The sequence below is a fragment of the Sus scrofa genome, chromosome 13 (assembly GCF_000003025.6).
Source record: "Sus scrofa isolate TJ Tabasco breed Duroc chromosome 13, Sscrofa11.1, whole genome shotgun sequence".
NCBI lineage: Eukaryota > Metazoa > Chordata > Mammalia > Artiodactyla > Suidae > Sus > Sus scrofa.
The window spans coordinates 8,345,383-8,365,863 of record NC_010455.5 but is presented as its reverse complement, the minus strand read 5'-3'; the positions used below and the strand labels follow the sequence as shown (position 1 = coordinate 8,365,863).

The 20,481-nt window shown below is 38.5% G+C and overlaps 1 protein-coding gene across 4 annotated transcripts in view; it reads left to right on the top strand.

The window, feature by feature from the left end:
* ZNF385D (zinc finger protein 385D) overlaps positions 1–20,481 on the top strand; it is a 979,895-nt gene that overhangs the window by 848,765 nt on the left and 110,649 nt on the right. The window lies entirely within an intron of this gene.

Below are 20,481 nucleotides of genomic sequence, written 5' to 3'. Positions count from 1 at the left end.
CCAAGATCAATTGAATTTATCATCCATCCATTCATATATAAAATAGACTCTAAATAAAGAGAAAATGCATACACACACCCACACACGCATATATATATCTCATTTTATTTCCAAGAAAAACCTTTAAGTCCCAATAGAGCTGCCTCTTTGCTCTTTCCAGGTAAATCTGGAAATCATCTTCCTATTTCCATTCCTAAACCTAGAATCTGTCTGGAAAAGTAATGCTGTAATTCGCTTGTATACTTGGTTGAATCCTCTCTCACATAGGAAAGTATTTTTGCCTTATGAACCTTTTTACATTTCAAAGCTTCTTCCTCTTCCAATGAAAATAATAGCTTGTAGTTCTTTTCATCTCTGCATCATGAAAATTCAATTTCCTTTCCCTCTAAGCTTTTATTTATTTCTTTAACCCTTTATGTTATAAACTCTGTAGTTTGGTTTTATGCCATACCTGTTTCCTGAACAGTATCTTTTCCACTTTTGGCCCTGCAGATAGCTTTCTGAGTGGTACATTATATTATATTCATTTTAAATCAGATCGTCTTCTCCTGGTGACAGCTTTTCTTTAGAAAAAAAAAAAAAACTTGACATTTATGTGCAACACACAAGGGGTTATGCAAAAAGCTTCCAATTAAGAAATGAAAGGTTGTAATTTATCCAATTATATTATCAGCATCTTTCAATAAGCATAAATTACCATTGGCCTGGACAAGTTAGTAAGTGTGCCTTTCAAAGACAACTTACGGCAGAGCTAGCATGGATGTAAGGTTATTACGTGAATGATTACTCAGTGGCTGTTTCTAGACTGGGAAATAGGACCTCGGGCCCCAACTAAGGAATCATAAAATTGTAGCATAGCATCCATCAGTCACTATCATCAATGTCCCTAAAATAGTGTTTCATGATGCCTTAAAGACAGAAGAAAACTTTTGCTAATTTGACAGTGGAAACTGAGGTGTAGAGAATGTAAAAAGCTCTCCAAGGCTGGCCATGCAGGGTCAGCATCCACTTCCAAGCTCTTTCTGCCTCACCTGGTCCAGGTAGGGCAGCAAGTTTCCCCAGCGTTCCAGCATATGCTATAACAATGGCGTGGATGGCATCCTGTGTGTTTCCTGCCCTGGTCCAGCCGTCCCAGAGAGAGGCTGAGGACTTCTTCCCTTGTGGAACTAACCTGGGGCTCTCAGAGCTTCTGTGGCCTTTCATCCTCACTGCAGGCTAGGCAGTGGGTCTGAGAGTTCTCTCAAATGGCATCACTCCTGTTCAATCACACTCATAATTCAGCCATAAACACATGGCAAAATTGAAATATAAATGCAAATTACTGACCCATACTCCAGTCCCAAATTCTTTATGACTCAGGACTGTCAGGCATTAATTAGTTCAGGGGACTGTTGGATGAACCAGAGGGAAAGTGGTCTCTTGAGGGGATAACATTACCTATGTCACCTAACGTTACCTCCAGGCCCCAGGCCCCTCCAAAGGCGGATCCTTGGCATCATCACCAATATCCTTGATGCATTTCCCCATGGTCTTATAAACTAAAAACCATTATTGTTGTTCTGCATTTTAGTACCCAGAAATGTAGCGAAACTAAGCAATGTATCTGAATTTAATTCACATCTCCATCAAAATGTCCATAATGGCAATGTAACAGTGAAGATGCTAATAGGAATACTATTTTCCTCCCAAATGGCCAAAATTAGATAATTGTACTCTAACATCGTATCCTAAGATACCTCTTTTATTTTTATTTTTTATTGGGGTGTAGTTGATTTATAATATTGTGTTAATTTCTGCTGTTACAGCAAAATGGCTCAGTTATACATATATATAGATAGATACATACACACACACATCCACTTTTTTTTTTAATATTCTTTTCCACTATGGTCTATTCCAGGACATTGACTATAGTTCCCTATCCTATAGAGTAGGACGTTGTTAATCCATCCTGTGTATAATAGTTTGCATCTGCTAACCCCAAACTGCCAATCCTTCCCTCACACTCCCTCCACCCCCTTGGAACCACAAGTCTGTTCTATGAGTCTGCCTGTTTCATAGAGAGTTATTCATATCATATTTTAGAATCCACATATAAGTGATATCGTAAGGTATTTGTCTTTGTCAGACTTACTTCACTTAAGTAAGTAGGTCCATCCATGTTGCTACAAGTGGCCTTATTTCATTCGTTTTTATGGCTGAGTAGTATTTCCTTATATTTATGTACCACATCTTCTACGATACATCTTTTAAATATTTTAATCAATATTATTTGTAGGGAGCTGATATTTACAGGAAATACCTTCTTAGATGGAGAGACAGACAAAAATTAATGGTGGATGTGTTGAAGTGGAAGAACCATTCTTTTACTTCTTCTGCTTTTCCAAATTTCCTTTATAAGGATGCTTAAGTTTTATAGAGGAAAAAGGATTGTTGCCTCTACCCTCCTATTATGATGTTTAAACAGCATATTTTATCCCTCCCCAATTAAAAATTGTATTTTGAAGACCTCAGTTGCAGTTTTCTAACTATTTCTTGACTATTTCTTGTCGTGTCTTTGGTCTCCAGCATGTGCAGGAAAGTTCACAGATATTATTGTTGTCTCATTTGTATTTCAGCATTTTATTGTGCATCCTAGGAGAAAGGTTAATACAAATCTATGCATGGGCGGGTGTGCATCTAACCCCAGACCTGAAAATAGCATCTGGAGCAGCTGAGTGAAATGGTAGCAAAATCATCCAGTCAGAAGTTTGACAACCTGTCATCTGGATTTGTTTTCTCTTAATTGGCTGCTTGCCCTTGGGCTCTCGTTGAATTTACTGGTTCTACAATCATCTCATTTAAAATGACTAGGCCTTCCATACAGCCACATTATAAAGATTATAACTACAGCATATAGACAATTGGATTGTAAACTCTATAGTGAATGAAATGGAAAGGTCCAGTTTGATTTTATGGGATAAATAATAAAGTTATAATTATTTCATTCTTCAAATGTTAAATTAACTCTAAGAAATATAGAAGTTTAGATGAAAACCATTATATTTAGAATGGATAAGTAATGAGGTCCTACTATATAGCACAGGGAACTAACTATATCCAGTCTCTTGGAATAGACCATGATGGAAGATAATATAAGAAAGAGAATGTGTATGTGTGTATGTGTGTATATACAGAGATATACACACACACACACATATATACACATATACATATATATGCATATATACATACATATACATATATATACATATATATATACACACACATATATGTGTATATATATATATACATGTATATATATATATGACTGGGTCACTTTACAATGGCACGACATTATAAATCACGTATTTAAAAAAAAGAAATATAGAACTTTGACAAAAAAATCTCTCTTTAAGAAAAGTAGTTATGGGTATCACTCTATTGAAAGCATCTACATTCAGTGTATCTTTGTGTTAAGATCTGAAGTGCCCACTCCTGGTAAAGCTTTATCTTTTACCATTTAAAAATGACAGGAACCACTTGTCCCAGACAAAGCCGCATTTATTAAAAGCTCTCAACCTCTCTAAGTCTGTCGCTGCTGCTGCTAAATCCCAAAGGATCTACAGAGGAACCCAGTTATAAATTCAATTTTCAGGCAGCTTTGAAACACCTCTTTCATAAGACTGTGTCCTTTGTCTCCAGGACTCACAGAGCTATTTAGAGCATTGGCCAGAGCACCGTGGCTTTCCCACTGGGCGGTTTTTCTTGTTCAAAAGAGGTTCTAGGGCAGAGCCATCCTGCTACCCTACAAGAGGAGATACACCTGGGACCTGATGAGATTTAGTTGGGCTGCAAGGTCATCCCTGTGTCAAGCACTCGCTCTGGAGCCTGTTCTCTGAGTGTGCATTTGGGCCATTTCACCCCTCAGTTTTGCTTGCTGCTAATTCTTGAATGGAGTATGAGGATCTGCCAGGAATTTTCAGAAAACAAAACTTAGAAAGAGCAAACAAGAAATATTGGGTCTGACAGAGATTTCAGGAGAAAATGAGCCAGTTCTACTTAAGCCGTGTATTTCTTTTGCAGACTTTAAAAACTAAAACCTGAATATTGGGACATTTCGGGACTCTAAATGGACTTTGACATCCCCGAGTTTCATCTCTGGATGGAAGGAGGGGGAAGGAACTAAGAAGAGAGAAGTCATTATGAAAGAGACCATATTTCTCTGGGCTTTTCTTTATAAACAAGGAAAAATGAATGAATTCACTTTTCTATTGAATTCTCCTAGACATGGAAAATTTGATTTTGAAGGTCTAGAAAGAAAATTGATTTTGGATATGACAAGGAGATGTGTACATAGCCTGCAGTAATCAGGGAGATATTCCTATGTCTATTTAATACTGTGCGCACCACAGAGAATTGTTATATATTAAGTCTTAGAGATGTCTAAGGTATCATTCTGCCCATTGTATAGATGGAAAAGCCAAAGCCAGCATATTAGTTGATTTTTTCAAGGTCTCTAAGCCATCAAAACAGATAATAGGACTGAAAACCAGGCTTCTAAATCCCAGCTTAGTGTTTTTACATCTTGTAGCAAGAGGCCTGCCCTGAGGGAAATTTATTTTGAGACTTGCATGGGTGTCAGCTGACAGTTTTCAGCTAAGACAATTGGTCGCTTAAGTTCTACACAGAACACTGAAGTGAGATACCAGTAGTAAACTCATTGCTAGATTGACAGTAGTATGGATTGCCAGAACTTAGAAACATATTTCCAAATTGATAACCATGGCAAGGGTAGTGCTATCGCTGTTAAGTATTGAAGTGGGTGGGGGCAATAGAGAATCTGTTGCTGAGTCTGATCAGATGCCACCAACTGAAGGCAGAGTTTGAGAAGAGGATTAAGCATGGGCAGAGCATGGAAAGACAGAATGTGATGAGGAGGGCAGAAGGTGGTGAGCAAGAGGTCATTTCCAATTAAATGAACTAAAAGCTGTCCATGGGTCCCCAAAGATGAGACAAGAAGCCCATTAATGTTAGGAAAGCACCACAAGTCTTAGATATCACTCAGTAAATGTTTAATAAATAAATGGGTAAAGTGCTCAAGACTAGAAACATTTTTTTATTATTTTTTAAACAGTTATTTCCCCAATACAATTTTTTTTCTACTGTATAGCATGGTGACCCAGTTACACATATATGTACACATTCTATTTTCACATATTATCATGCTCCATCATAAGTGACTAGACATAGTTCCCAGTGCTATACAGCAGGATCTCATTGCTAATCCATTCCAAAGGCAATAGTTTGTATCTATTAACCCCTAGCTCCCCAACCACCCCACTCCCTCTCTCCCCCTTGGCAACCACAAGTCTATTCTGCAAGTCCATGATTTTCTTTTGAGAAACTTTTTTTTTTTTTTTTTGGCTATACCTATAACATACAGAAGTTCCCAGGCTTGGAGTTCCCGTCGTGGCGCAGTGGTTAACAAATCTGACTAGGAACCATGAGGTTGCGGGTTCGGTCCCTGCCCTTGCTCAGTGGGTTAACAATCCGGCGTTGCTGTGAGCTGTGGTGTAGGTTGCAGGCATGGCTCGGATCCCGCGTTGCTGTGGCTCTGGCGTAGGCCGGTAGCTACAGCTCTGATTCGACCCCTCCTAGCCTGGGAACCTCCATATGCTGCGGGAACGGCCCAAGAAATAGCAAAAAAAAAAAAAAAAAAAAAGACAAAAAAAAAAAAGAAGTTCCCAGGCTAGGGATCTAACCTACATCACAGCTGTAACCAGAGCCAACACTGGATCCCCAACCCACTGAGCCAGTTTTTTGTTTGTTTTTTGTTTTTTAGGGTAGCACCCGTGGCATAAGAACGTTCCCAGGCTAGGGGTCAATTCAGAGCTGTAGCTACTGGCCACAGCCACAGCCACAACAATGTGGGATCCAAGCCACATCTGTGACCTACACCACAGCTCATGGCAATGCTGGATCCCCAACCCACTGAGTGAGGCCAGCGGTCAAACTCACATCCTTGTGGATACTAGTCAGATTTGTTTCCACTGCACCACAACAGGAACTCCCATAAACATTTTTTGAAATTGCCCTAACGAGAAAATGAAGGTAGAAATAGGATTCTCTAAGGTAGTTGAAGTTGCGGCTTTGCTAAGAACATTTAGAATAATTGCTATGTTTTGATAAAAAATGGAATTTTAGGTTGCTTTTTCCCCAGTGCCTCTGATCCCTCTGCAATGTGGAATTCCTATCCTATGCAATCAGTTCCCTAATACCTGAAAAATGGAATTTCACATGACTTGAAAGGAAATGAAATGAATAAGTGGAGTTAGACTTGAACACAGCCTATACACTGGTTCTTATGATTTGGAAGACTTGCCTTGTAGCAACCTCTGAATTTTAGGTTATTTGGAAAGGAAAAAAAAAATCAGTATTGTCCAAATTCCTTTGTTTTAACTTTATGATTTTACCCTGACGATTTTGAAGCACACCAGCAATCTCATAACTTTTTGACTGATGAGGTCTTTATTAGCCATGGAATAAAATCCTTGATGTAGCCTAGTTGCCCAGAGATTGCTTTATGTACCTATTTCACATAAATGTCATCAGTTGTTTTGTATGTCTTTCAGTATACACGTATACATTTACATAGACTTACATAGATTTACAAATATATGATACATTTGTCAAAGTTTTACTAGGCACTAATGAGCTTGTAGCAACCAAAAGTAGCAACTAGATAAATGTTCACCAATAATTGAAAATCTCAAAAACAAAATTTGTTCTTCCCTTTCCGTTCATGATAGTCACTGTTTGTCAGCCCCTTGCCCTTTGTATTATATTTCACTATAATTTATTTTAGAATTTCATAAATCATCAGTTTCACCAGAGCCCTGGACACTTAGGAGAGTAGAAGGACAGAGGAACAAAGGAATTTGAAAGAAACATAACTTACATTACTGTTCATTCTTATGCCATTTGGGGGTTTGGACCTTTGTATACTTCTGTTAACTGGAGATGGCACTTAAAATCTGCCTCTACACAGATTGAATCATGAGCCACTGCAGCTGCTGACTCTCAACACACCCCAAAAGGAGCTCATGTGGAGATCAGGAGTGAGGTAGGTGACTTGGGCACTTGGGAAAGCTGGCAGAACAGGTCTTCAGATAGTTAGATATTTTCAGAAGATTTAATCACCCCAATTCTTGCATCTCCTTGTATCTAGAAAAGTTATAAAATGCTTCATGGTGACATCTGCACTTTGTGACCAGCAGTAACCTTCACCAGACGAGCGGCCAACCTTCACTAAAATGTGTGTTTGGTTGCATGTGTCTCCTGCTTCACTAAAATCACATATATACTGACTTTCCTCCCTATCTCTTTGGAGCAGGGTTTCAGGACTATCTGATATGCTGCCTCCCAGGCTATAGTCCTCATTTTACACGAGTAAAGCTTAACTCTGATCTTTTAGGTTGTGCATATTTTGTAAGTCGACGTTTCCTTTCTAAAAGTTGCTGTTTGTTATTGTCACTTCTGCTGAGTCCTATTCTCTGTAGTAACTAGAGCAATTGTGATGAAATGGAAATATATATATATGTACCTTTCTCAAGTGTCCACATGGCCAAAGATCTCTCTATAGAGAAAGTGTACCTACCCATTCATTTTACCTTCTTCACACTCCATTTTTTTAGAATGACTAGTGGCAGAATGTCCGTTTGGTACTATCATGAGCTTAAGGAGATTGAAATTGTACAGGCATGCTATAAATTGCACATCACATTAGAGTTACATTACTAGAATTTCTTATGTAACATGAGAAGCAGAACTTGAAAAGAGGGATGTATTTCTTCATAGTCTTTGAATGTCTGCATGAGCTAGCTACTCTTTTAGAACACTGTACTGACACCCAGCATCCTGGCCCAGATTCACCTTTTTCAAGCCTGCCAAACCTCATTTTAAATGCAAACTACCGCCTCTGGGATCTGTTGTCTCAGTCAAAATCTATGTTTTGATGTAAATTGAATCTGATAGTGGTAAAGGTTGCAGTCCTTTGGGGAACTCATGCTTTGCGGAGAGGGAGTTGTGGAGGGCAAGTGGAGGCATGCTCTGTTGTGAACGTTTAACTTTCTCTGTCCAAGTGTGATTTGCAGGGATACTTTGGGAGGCAGAGAGATAACTTTTAAGAATCACACACATAACATTTGAGAATATGTGATTTACTTTTCATTGAGCCTACGTGTGCTTTTCAAGTCTTTACCTAGGTGTCTGCAAAGATGGATGTATGGCAAATTTATTCTTATCAGGTTATCAGGTTTATTGGGACATCAGGTCCGTCTGTATAACTTTAAGGCTTCTCTTAGATTCCTTTATAATAAGGTTTCAGGAGGTAGTCTCTAAGCAGGTTTTATCCATTTCCCAAGCAGAGCTTATTTTCTCTGCATCAGCGAACTTGTCATGATAATCAACTTTTTTGTCCCAACCATCAATCACTCTTGATTACAGCTGGGTAGAAGTTCTGTTCTGTTGATCAGCTCATCAGTGCACATAATATTACACCTGGAGGCCAGTACAAATCATCCCTTGAAGGGAAAAGCATTTTCCTTCAAGGCTTTTGTGGATGGTTTTATCATTTACATTTGGGTCTCATTGAGTTGTCATGTCTATCTTTGACTTAATCTGCTCTCTCATAAAAAAGATGCTCCCAAAATAGTGTTCAGTCTGGTTGACAATTTGTACTATATTGTTATTATTATCAGGCTTTTGCCGTCTTAATTCCAAAGAGTAGTTTATAATCCGTTGTTTCCTTATTTTCATACTAACGTTTTCCCATTCTTAATGCAGTTGTGGCAGAAATTAAAATCACATGAATTATAATTCAATGAATATTCAGTGCTTGGGTACAAAATAGTTTAGCATATGTTTTACTAGAATGTTTGCAAGTCTAATTTTGTTGATTTTCAATGGTTTCCTAAGTTAGGCTTTTTGTTTTATGTTTTGGTTTGGGCTTGGGAATATTTATCTTTAATCTTCAATATATTTTAAGTAACACTAACCAGCTATCTTCATGACTTAAAAAGATATTGAGAAGCAAACGTTTTTAAATCCATTGCTCAGTCAGCATTACTCTTTGCTATATCTGTAATATATGCTATTTGCAATAAAAGGAATAAAAGGAATTCTTATTTCTCTGAGCCAATTCATATTTCTTAAACCGGTAGCATTTTCAGGGTACTACTAGAGCATGATTATTATGGTAAAATATTTATTGATTTCATAAAGTATTTATAATAAATATCCAATTAAATAAACATTTAATATGTCCCTTGTGTATTCCACAAAGGCACTCTTTTTTTTCTGTTATTTTGTTGTATTTTTATTACTCTATAAAATCTAGAGCAGTAATTTAGAGGAGCATAAAAGATATTTTAACTTTTAGAGTACAAAATTATAAAGAAAACTGAATAGTATATGGAAGTACAGAATAATATGGATTTAATTAGAAATCCTATCTTTTTATTAAAAGGTTTAATTAGAAAAACCTAAAATTTCTTCTATGGCAGGACCTCCTAGGATACTGATACATTTCTATTTATGAGTGAAATAGGACAACAGAGAAAATGTTCTTTTCATTTGATGCCAACATTTAGCTATTATTAGTTCTTTAATCTATGAAACAAAACAAGGGCAAATGACATCAATTAATGAGAAAGTGATCCATGCATAAACATATAAATGATAAAACACCGAATAAGATTTAGTTTTGAAAAGCTGAGCTGAAAGTTCAAACTGGTTCACAGATTTGTGGTCTTATATCTCACCAGGATGGGAGCAGATCAGTTCTGTCAAGGCATTGGCAGGTCTAACAATGCATTTGGCATTGTGCAGGTCTAACAATTAATGTAATATTTTGCTGCACCCACTCTTGCTTCTTCATATCAGCAGTCAGCAGACTGGATCTTATCATAAAGAGTAAGTCAAAGTAGATCATCCCTTCTTGGCCCAGAGAGGCTAGTCAAATGGTTTGCCACAAGAAACTTGTCATCTTAGCCAGTCACAGGATTTTTATACTTTTATTTATTTATTTTTTTGTCTTTTTTTTGTCTTCTTAGGACTGCACTGGTGGCATATGGAGGTCTAAGGTTTTTATACTTTTAAACAGTAGCCACAGTGTATGACCTAATGCCTAACTTCATAATTCAGCCCAATAAAAGTGGCCACGTTTGTATGCTCATGAAATACTTAGATTGTCTAAAAAAAATTATTACAGATTATTGGAGACTGGTGTGAAATGATAGATATTTATTTTATTTTATTTTTTCACCCACACCCATGGCATATAGAAGTTCCCAGGCCAGGGACTGAATCCAAGCTGCAGCCACAGCCTACACCACAGGTGCGGCAACACTGGATCCTTAACCAACTGTGCTAGACCAGGGAAGGAACCTGTGCCACCACTGAGACAAGCCTGATCATTAATGTACTGTGACACACTGGGAACTTCCCAGATCTTTATTTTAAATAAATAACTCAGGGAAGAGTTTTCTTTATCTCCAGTTTCCCCCCTGCAGAGATGTTTAGTTACACTGTACTTCTATTAGAATGTTATATGTGGGTAGGAAATTTGATGCATATTTTGGGAATTTACACATTTGTGGTGGGATCCAGTTACTAACATGTTGAACATGCCATCTTCTGTAATGTGAAACAAGTTGCCAATCTTTAAGTGGAAAAAAAGAAAAGCTAAGAATTAAAAGTCAGTGAAATCAGATTTGATCATAGGTATTTCATGCAGAGAATCCAGTTTCTTTTGTTTTTAAACAAATTCCTAGTCCCCTGGAGAACCTTGAAAAAGTGAATATATTAATATATTCCTATCTCATGAAGAGACATATTCTCTATGAAAGCTTTCTTGGTTCTAGTTCACCAAAGGATGAGTTCACTGTCTAGAGGTGCAGGAGGAGAGTAAGTCAACCATATAGATTTCAAAATACTGTCCATATTTACATCTCCATCTGAAATCCTCCTCTTCATGTTCCATGTCAAGTGCTCACTCAATGTTGTCACTTGATTAGCTGGTAGCTACATCAAATCCCAAATGTGAAAAACTAAAGGCCATGAAGAGATTGTCTTTTTGTCATTATATATAGCCTTGCCTCCTTTGTCGTAGATTAATTGACCGTATTTGTGTTGATTTATTTCTGGGCTTTCTATTCTGTTCCTACTGTTCTGTTTTGTACTAGCACCATACTGTTTTGATGACTGTGGCTTTGTAGTATAGTCTGAAGTGAAGGAACCTTATTCCTCCAGTTCCATTTTCGTTTCTCAGTATTGCTTTGGCTTTTTATGGTATTTTGTGTTTCCATAGAGATTAATTTTTTGTTCTAGTTCTGTGAAAAAATGCCATTGGTCATTTGATAGGGATTGTGTTGGGATGTAGATTGCCTTGGGCAATAGAGTCATTTTGACAATATTGATTCTTCTAATCCAAGAACATGGTATATCTTTCTATCTGTTTGTGTCATCTTTGATTTCTTTGATCAGCCTCTTATGGCTTTCAGTGTATGGCACGGGAATATACTCAATATTTTGAAATGATCTGTAGGGGAAATATCTGAAAAAAAATATATATGTATGTATAACTAAATCACTTTTCTACATACTTGAAACTAACACAACTTTGTAAATCAACCATACTTCAATAAAAAACAAAACCAAAAACAAGAGGCCATGGCTCACCCCCTAAACCTCCTCCCCAGGACAGCATTTCTCTGATAATGGCAACTGCATCTTTTTGGTTCATCTGGTGAGAAAACTGAGATTATCCTTTCATCCTGTCTCATACCCTGTGCCCAACACTATACAAATCATGTTAGTTATACCTCCAAAATATATCTGGAATGCAACAATTTTTCACTACTTTTCTGCTGCCATTCTGTTCCTCATTACCATCATCTCTTGTCTCTTGCCTGGAATATTATAAACATTCTCTGAATTATTCTCCCTTCTTCTACTCCTCTTGCTTATAATTTTTAAAAGGTAAGTTGAGATCAAGTGATTTTTCTATTAAAAGCTCTCCAATGGATCCAATTTCAGTGGCTCAGATTCCTGTAGAGGTACATGTTTGATCCCCAGCCTTGCACAAAGAGTTAAAGGGTCCAGCATTGCTACAGTTATGGCATAGGTCACAACTGTGGCTCGGATTCAATCCTTGGCCAGGAACATCTATATGCTGTGCATGCAGCCTTAAAAAACAAAAGCAAAAACAAAAACCCTCCAATGGTGGTGCATTTCACTTAGATGGTAAGGCTGAATCCTTAGACTGGCTACAGAGTCTCTATGAATGTGGCCTCTGGGTGCCTTTCTGACCTCATCTCCTCCCACTGCTTCCTCCGCATCCACGTGGGCCTCATTTGTGGGACCAGGTCTAGGGTGAGGTGAGTGAGGCACACACAGAACTTAAGTGGGGCTAAAAAGTCAGTATTTAGAACAAATAACAAATGCTATACTAAAAAGTTAAAATTGGGAGTTCCCGTAGTGGCGCAGTGGTTAACGAATCCGACTAGGAACCATGAGGTTGCGGGTTCGGTCCCTGCCCTTGCTCAGTGGGTTAACAATCCGGCGTTGCCGTGAGCTATGGTGTAGGTTGCAGACGCGGCTCGGATCCCGCGTTGCTGTGGCTCTGGCGTAGGCCGGTGGCTACAGCTCCGATTCAACCCCTAGCCTGGGAATCTCCATATGCCGCGGGAGCGGCCCTAGAAATAGCAACAACAACAACAACAACAACAACAACAACAACAAAAAGTTAAAATTGGCAAACTGTGGCCCACAGGCTGGACACCTGTTTTTGTAAATACATTTTCATTGGAATTGGGTGATTGAGGCAGTGTTGTACAAGTAGAGTCAGATCCTGTCCTATTTAAAATGTTGATATTTTGTTCACCTTGAACTTTTTTTTTTTTGCATTGACTTTAATGTTTAAAAATATTGCATTAAAATAGTATTCATCTAGATTACTGAGTCTTATAATATCCCCTAAACTTTTCCTCATAGGCCAAGTATTTCACTCACGCCAATATAATTCCAGCCCTGCCCTAACTGTGTCTTAAATATGCAAAGCCCACTCCCACCTCCAGGTCTTTGTATGGCCTCTTCTCTCTGCCTGGAATACTCTGCCCTCAGATTTCTTCCTGGTGTGTTTCTTCAGGTTTTACTCCAACATCACCACCTCATGATGCTTACTCTGACCACTCTATTTAGGATTTTAATACCTGTCATTTCCACTTTCCTTACTTGGGGGTTTTCCACCTAAGACCTAATTACCTTCTAATGCACTATGTAATTTGCCTATTATGTTTATTGTCCACTGCCAATTAGACTGTAAGCTCTATTGGGACAAAGGTTTTTGGCTGTTTGGCTCACTGTTTTGTTCAGGTATTTAGAACAGGGCTTGATATATAGTGCTTAATGCATATTTATGGAGCACAAAATTAATGATGGAATGAATATCACAGTGCTTACTGATTATGTGTATATCCAAACTTTTTTTCACTCTAGCTTGGTAATACCTTAGCCATCTCTCAATTTGTCCTCCTTGTATTTGATTCTCGAACCATAAAAGCCCACACCCCATGACAAGGAACAGGGGCATTATTAGGAAAGGTGGAAGAAATACCTTTGTCCCAGTTCATCCTTGGTGAATGAACAGTCTTCCTCCTGTACACTTACTTCATTTTCTAACATCATAATATTTGGTCCATCCATAGACATAAGCTTCACAGTGGATCCAGGCCTTTCTTGGTATCTTGACACCAAACACATTGTTGGGCTCCTCCGTTGTGTGCTGTAAAAGCAGATGAGATGAACACCCCATTATGTAAACCCCCCGTATGTCAACTAGGTCAATAGTAAAATGAAAAAGAAGTGCACTGGATGTCCAGGTAAGGTACCACTGTTTGTGCACCAAGAACAGTTAGGATGTAGTGCCTAATCTTGAGAACAGAGGGGAATATTTGTTACTGATGCAGCTTGTGCTTCCTTCCATGGTTCTGGGGAATCTAAGATACTTGCCTGATCCCAACTGAAGCTCCACCCTGTCTGCCACAGACTCATGTAGATCAGTAATAGAGATAGCTGTGTATCTAAGTAACGTTGGGGTAACACTGATAGGATAGGGCCAGGGAAAAATCAGGACCACAAATAGGCATGAGTAATGGCATGATTTTCCTTTTATCCTTCCTCTTCTTCTTTTGTTGTTATTGTTGTTGCCATGATATGCAGTGAGTTGATATGGGATCTCAGTTCCCAGACCGGCGATTGAACTCTTGCCACAATGGTGAAAGTGCTGAGTCTTAAACACTAGAAAACTGCATCGACTTTTGGGTGTTGACTCCTGTGGAACAGAAAGCACATGTGATAGTGACTAGTTAGAGGCACACCATGGGTTAAGAGAGTTTCTGATTTAATATTGAAAGTTAAATTACTTAGACTACAACTGTTTCTCAGTTATCATCAAAGCCAAAACCCTCAATGTGAATATATCTTTCCTTTTCTAATTCTCTACTCCTTAGAGCAACTTCCTCTTATTCTTATTCTAGTAGTTCTTTGAATTGATTTGAAATTCCACATGCCTGACAAAATAGGAATAGAAAGAGACTTATATTCTTCTATTATGTTGCCATTAGATGAGATCTTCATAGATATTGCCCAGGCCAGGTTTATTCCCTCAATGGAAAAACAAGAAACTCACTAATAACCAGGACTGAGTATTTTCTAAGATTTTGTTTGAATAAAGACATGAGGGTCAAAGCTGTGGAAAGACAGGTGAAGGCTTCATGTATTAGGTATTCTGCAAGGTCACTGTTAGCTGGCAAGTGAATGAATAAAAAGAAAAAAAAAAGACCTCATCAACTTTCATTGATAATTCATACCTAGAGTAACAGGGTTCTTTAGGCAGATCAGTGCTAGGTAATGATGTTTCCACTTTCTTGACATTGCAAAGAATTCTAGGCGACTTGTTATATCATTATTGCCTTGACCTTTGGATGATTTGGCCCAAAGTAGTGGAGTCCTACATACTAAGACAGTATCTGAAACTTAGTCATCACATCTATCTTCTGATCTCAATTTTATTTATGTGGAAATGACAATTGAGGCAGATTTGAAACAGCTGGACCCTTTTTCCTTGGGACTCCAAGCCCCCTTAGAGGGTCAATTGCTTTGAAGAAAGCAAATAAAAACAAATGGCAACAGAATATTTCTTCTTTAATATTATAGGGCATTAGGGGTGCCTTTCATGAACTATTGCTTCAAAAGCCATCCATCACTGCAACAGTTTTGCTGAAGATTAAGGACTAGATTTGCATTCTAAATTAGTTCTTCCAACAGCTGCTGTAAGATAACTTGGCTGTAAGTTAAGAGTTTGCATTTGATCCTCTGCCAGTGGAGATCATAAAATTCAGCTTGGCAGGAGAATTTAGGAAAAGAGGTCTCCTCAGCCCAGCTGTGCTTATCTGAGTGAGCTGCGTGTGTAAAGCACTACTCCAGCTCTCTCCTCCGGTCAGCAAGTGAGGGATGGCTGCAGAGCAGAGTTCCAGCTTCTCTGTGACAGAGTGCTGAACCACCCTTCGTTGGAGAATGGAGGAAGGATTATATTAAGCCTGCTGTAGTGAACATCTTAGCGTGCTGATGGAGTAATCTGTTCAAATCGTGGGATGATCCCTTGATAAATCGCCAAGACCAAAGTTTCAGTTTTGCACCTGGTCCACCATGGAATTTCAGATGACAAAGGAGTTAATTTCCAAGTTACTGTCTGCTCCAGCTTCGTGAATGGAAAGCCTAAGGGACTTGGATTGGGCTCATCCTGGCTTAGCGCTTATTATTAGTTGTAGGATTTTGTGCAAGTTTTTCAGCTTCTATGAATGTCAGATTCTCACTTGTCCAGTAGAGAGGCTAACACATAAGATACCTCTGAGGATTAAAGGGAGTATTATGAGCAAAGCAGCAGATTCACTGTAGGTATTTATTTTCTTCCTTCTATCCAATAGTGGCACAAAGTAATGTTTTTCATACTCAGTATCTTTCAGAATAACAAATTACATGTCTGTGGCAGGACTGCTAGGTGCCCAATCCTTCTATGGTTCTTCCTCAATTAGATAACTGATGTGAATTGGGCTCTGCCAATATATTCTATCCTTTTGGTCATTTCTTTATTCCAGTAAAGCTTTGACCATGCGTAGTCATTAAGTTACTTTTCAAAACATAGATGATAGTATGCTGGGGGCAATTTATAGTAACTGCCAGTTACTAAGCATAAACTGCAAGTTCTTGTGTAATAAATGTAGGTTAGACCTAACATTTTTTGAAAATAGTAGCCAGTGAATTACTGTTCAGGTATCAGATGGTTGGCATTTTGAGTCACAGAAATGGATCATAGAGGCACAGCTGTAGTTACAAATAAATGTATATGCTGTTGACAGATTCAGGAAAGAGCTTTGGCTGGAGGATTAGTGGAAGAAGACTAGAGTTTAAAGGCTTAGTGCACCAAAATGAGAGAGCTGGGCTTTATTTTCAAATATGAGACAGCCTGGATAAAAAAAAAAAAAAAACAAAACAACAACAACAAAAAAAAAAAACAGGCATTTTCCAATTGACAAGCAATCGCCTGGTACTTTTGGCTTTCTAAATGGGGAAAAGTTTCCTGCGTCAGCAATTCATGAGACAGGCCAATGATGAAGTGACTTCCCCTGCTCCTGTTAAATGGGGAAGTGCTTATTTCCAGTCTATTGGGAAGATTTAGAGCTGCAGTGCACAGGGCGAGGGCCACCTGTTCTCACTCACTGTAGCTTTGGTAGTTTCATCAGTAATTTCAGAGACCTGTGATGGCTCATGGCCTTGTTTGTCACTGTGGTTTTATGCATACCTGGCTAATTTATGGCAGTGATTACATTCATCTTCACAGAATACAAACTCAGGGTTTGAGTCACAAGATCTTTAACCCTCATATTTCTGGACCCAGTTGCACCAAAATCTCCAAAGTCAGAGTTTGAGGATATTTTAGAGCACTGGATAATGAATTATATAGGCTATTGGTCTCTATAAAATGCTTTGACTTACTACCTAAAGTGTGTCTCTTTTTTTTTTTTTTTCTTTTGTCCTTTTAGGGCCGCACCTGCGGCATATGGAGGTTACCAGGCTAGGGGTCTAGTTGGAGCTGTTGCTGCTGACCTACACCACAACTCACAGTAACGCCGGATCCTTAACCCACTGAGCGAGGCCAGGGATCGAACCGATAACCTCATGGTTCCCAGTCGAATTCGTTTCTGCTACACCACAACGGGGACTCCTAAAGTGTGTCTTTGAATACACAGTACCTAAAATAATTTCTGGCCATTATAGGCATTCAGTACACATTGAATGAACTCAGTGTATGCTAGGGAAAAATTGGTGAAGTATAAACAGAAACATGGAGAAGAAAAAATCCTGGAAGTTGCTGGATATGTTTTATTTGCAGTATTTACTCAAAATATTATTCCTGTGGACCACTGACAAAAACCTTTGCTGCAGATGATGCCTGCGTTTGTTTCAGAGTTGGGGTATAGATGATTTCATTTTAAAATTATTTTTCATTAGGTTTTGAGAATTCACATTGGAGCTGTAGCCACAAGGAAGCCAAAATGTTCCATTTTTTAAGAATATCTTAAAATCTAATTATCTGAAATCTATATTTAGTTAAATGTGATGTTGAATAGACTGGAATTTCTGCAGAGTGTACCATTCATTACTCTGTGTTCTCCATCCCACGTACATCTTTCATCTCTACCTTCCCACTGCTGACATGCGAGGATAGGCATATGAAATTGTGTTTCTATAGGTCAAAATGGCCAAATGCTAACAATTTAGCATGATTCATACATATGTGCATACAAATACATTTTGGTTATTGTAACAGCCATCCAGTGTGGGAGAAACACTTCATCTGCAAGCTGATTGCTCTTTTTTATTTTTTTATTTTTTTTAAAGAATGAAACTCTGGAAATCCCTTAAAATCCTTATAACCTGCACCAGATTGGTCTGTGAGTCATAATCATAACAGTGTCCTGAGCAATAATAGATAGAATGATCACGTATTGAGAACTTAATGTTTTTTTAAATTCACCATCCCCTTTAATCCTTATGATACCAAGCTCACCAAGGACAGGGATTGAGTCTGTTTTGTTTACCACTAGCCCGAGTATCTAGCACAGAGTTGAGTCCATGGTATGGATTTTACCAAGATGCAGAATTTGGTGCAAGAATGAATGAACACATCATCCAGGATTCTACTTTGCCAATGAGCAGCACAAGCTCTGACACTATAAATTCCCTGTCCCTACAAGGGGTCGGACTAGGATTGGAACCAGATCTTGTGACCACAGGGTCCATGCATTTCATTAAATATAGTGCTTCCCTGCCACCATCACAAAAGGGAAGATCCATCTTCCCTTTGCACTCCAGTTGTATTCCCTGTTTGCTCAAAAGGTCTTAGGAAAATGTGACATGAATCTGAATTACACAGCAAATAAGAGAGTGGAAGTTGAAACCAAGTGTGATGTTAGTGAAGCCAATGTTTAATTAAAAACAAACCCAACAAAAACAGTGGTTATTTTCCCACCCAAAAGAAAAAGTAAATTTAAAATGTGTCATTTTAAATAAATTTAACCAGAATTAAAATATTCGAGGAAGGAAAAGGAATGTTTCAGAAGTACTGCATAGCTAGCACCCTGATTCTTTAAAATGTGCCATGGCTGTTTATGTACATAAATGTTAGTGACAGCTAATGTTTTAAACTGAAGAGTACCTCTGACAGCAACCCTTTTCTCCATCCCTTCCCCTTGAGGGTCCCCAAGAAAGTTCTTATATAACCATCTAAAGAGAGATCAACCAGCATCTGCAGGTGGAAAGACCAAGAAGCTGAGGATAATCTTCCCATTCCTTCCACTCCTAGCTTGCAGCCACAACCCTTCTTTATTCTCTGCTACCTTTAGGGAAGACAATTCCTTTGCAAGAATTTTGAAGAACACAGCTATGCCCTTGATATTAGTTTGGGAAGATCTAGCCCCTTGACAGTAAGGATATCATGTAGTAGATGGCTATACATGTTCACAGATTTATTGACTTACCTTCTCTAAATCAATCCATAAAGTCATGCGTTAGTTCCTTTGGATGGGACTCAGGAGTTCCTTCCTCCTTGATCTTCATTTCCTCTCTTCCTGTGCTCTCCATCTGTTAACCTTCTGGCAAGCTCTTCTTCCTGCCGGCTGTCAGTCACCTCCTTCCATTCTGCAGCTGTGAAGGACAACTTTAGATCTTGTATCCTCTAGGCTCTGGTGGGAAGGGGCACTTAGACTCCTCAAATTCCTTATAACGAAGTGCCCATGAAACAAACTTTGGTTGATCATGCTGCGGGTCTATTTTTGCATAAACCTTGTAAGTTATTATGAAAACATTCTTAACATCTCTCTTTCTACCTTACTGAGACAACTGATATGCCTCCTCCTACTAGCGTAGCTGACGGGGTACAGCTAGTAGAGGTTCCCAAAAGGGGATGAGCCTGAGAGTGGGACAGAGAAAAAGCTAACCCTTCTCCAAAAGGATTAAAAAGTGATTTTAAAAAAGAAAGAATGACCAGGATGGAGGTTCCAGGACTTTTCACTCAAATTTAGTCTTTGTTCAAGGCACTGAAATTTTGCTTCTTTGTTTTGATTTTTCATGAGTAAAAACTAGTGTTCCTTATAATAATTTTGCAAATGAAGAAGCTGAGGTTTGGAGAAGAATAACTTGGTTAAGGTCACACAGTTCATGAGTGGAAAGCCAACATTTAAATGCAAACTTAGGAGTTCCCGTCGCGGCGCAGTGGTTAACAAATCTGACTAGGAACCATGAGGTTTTGGGTTCCATCCCTGGCCTTGCTCAGTGGGTTAAGGATCCGGCGTTGCCATGAGCTGTGGTGTAGGTCACAGACGCGGCTTTGATCCCACGTTGCTGTGGCTTCGGCATAGGCCAGTGGCTACAGCTCTGATTCGACCCCTAGCCTGGGAACCTCCATATGCTGCAGGAGCAGCTCAAGAAAAGGCAAAAAGACAATAAATAAATAAATAAATAAATAAATGCAAACTTAGTTTCATTCCATTTTACCTGGAATAAGACACATGCCTAATGCTGGAGTCATGATCCTCTGGGATGTATAAAGATTTGTACAATGATTTATGGGTTTTTTGTTTTTTGTTTTTTTTTTTTTGCATTTACACACCTATTTTGAGCCAATGTTTCTTATCTTCCTCACTTGAAGTTATGAGTGAAATGAGTGAAAGTTTACAAAAAGCACTTAAAACTTATAAATGAAATTCATGTAAAATTGGAAAAAAAAAATCCCAAGATTATCTCCCTTTGTCTCCAGGAAAGAATTTTTTTAAAGGCATGAGTAAATTATTTTAATTTTTAAGCCTTCTAAGTGTGTGA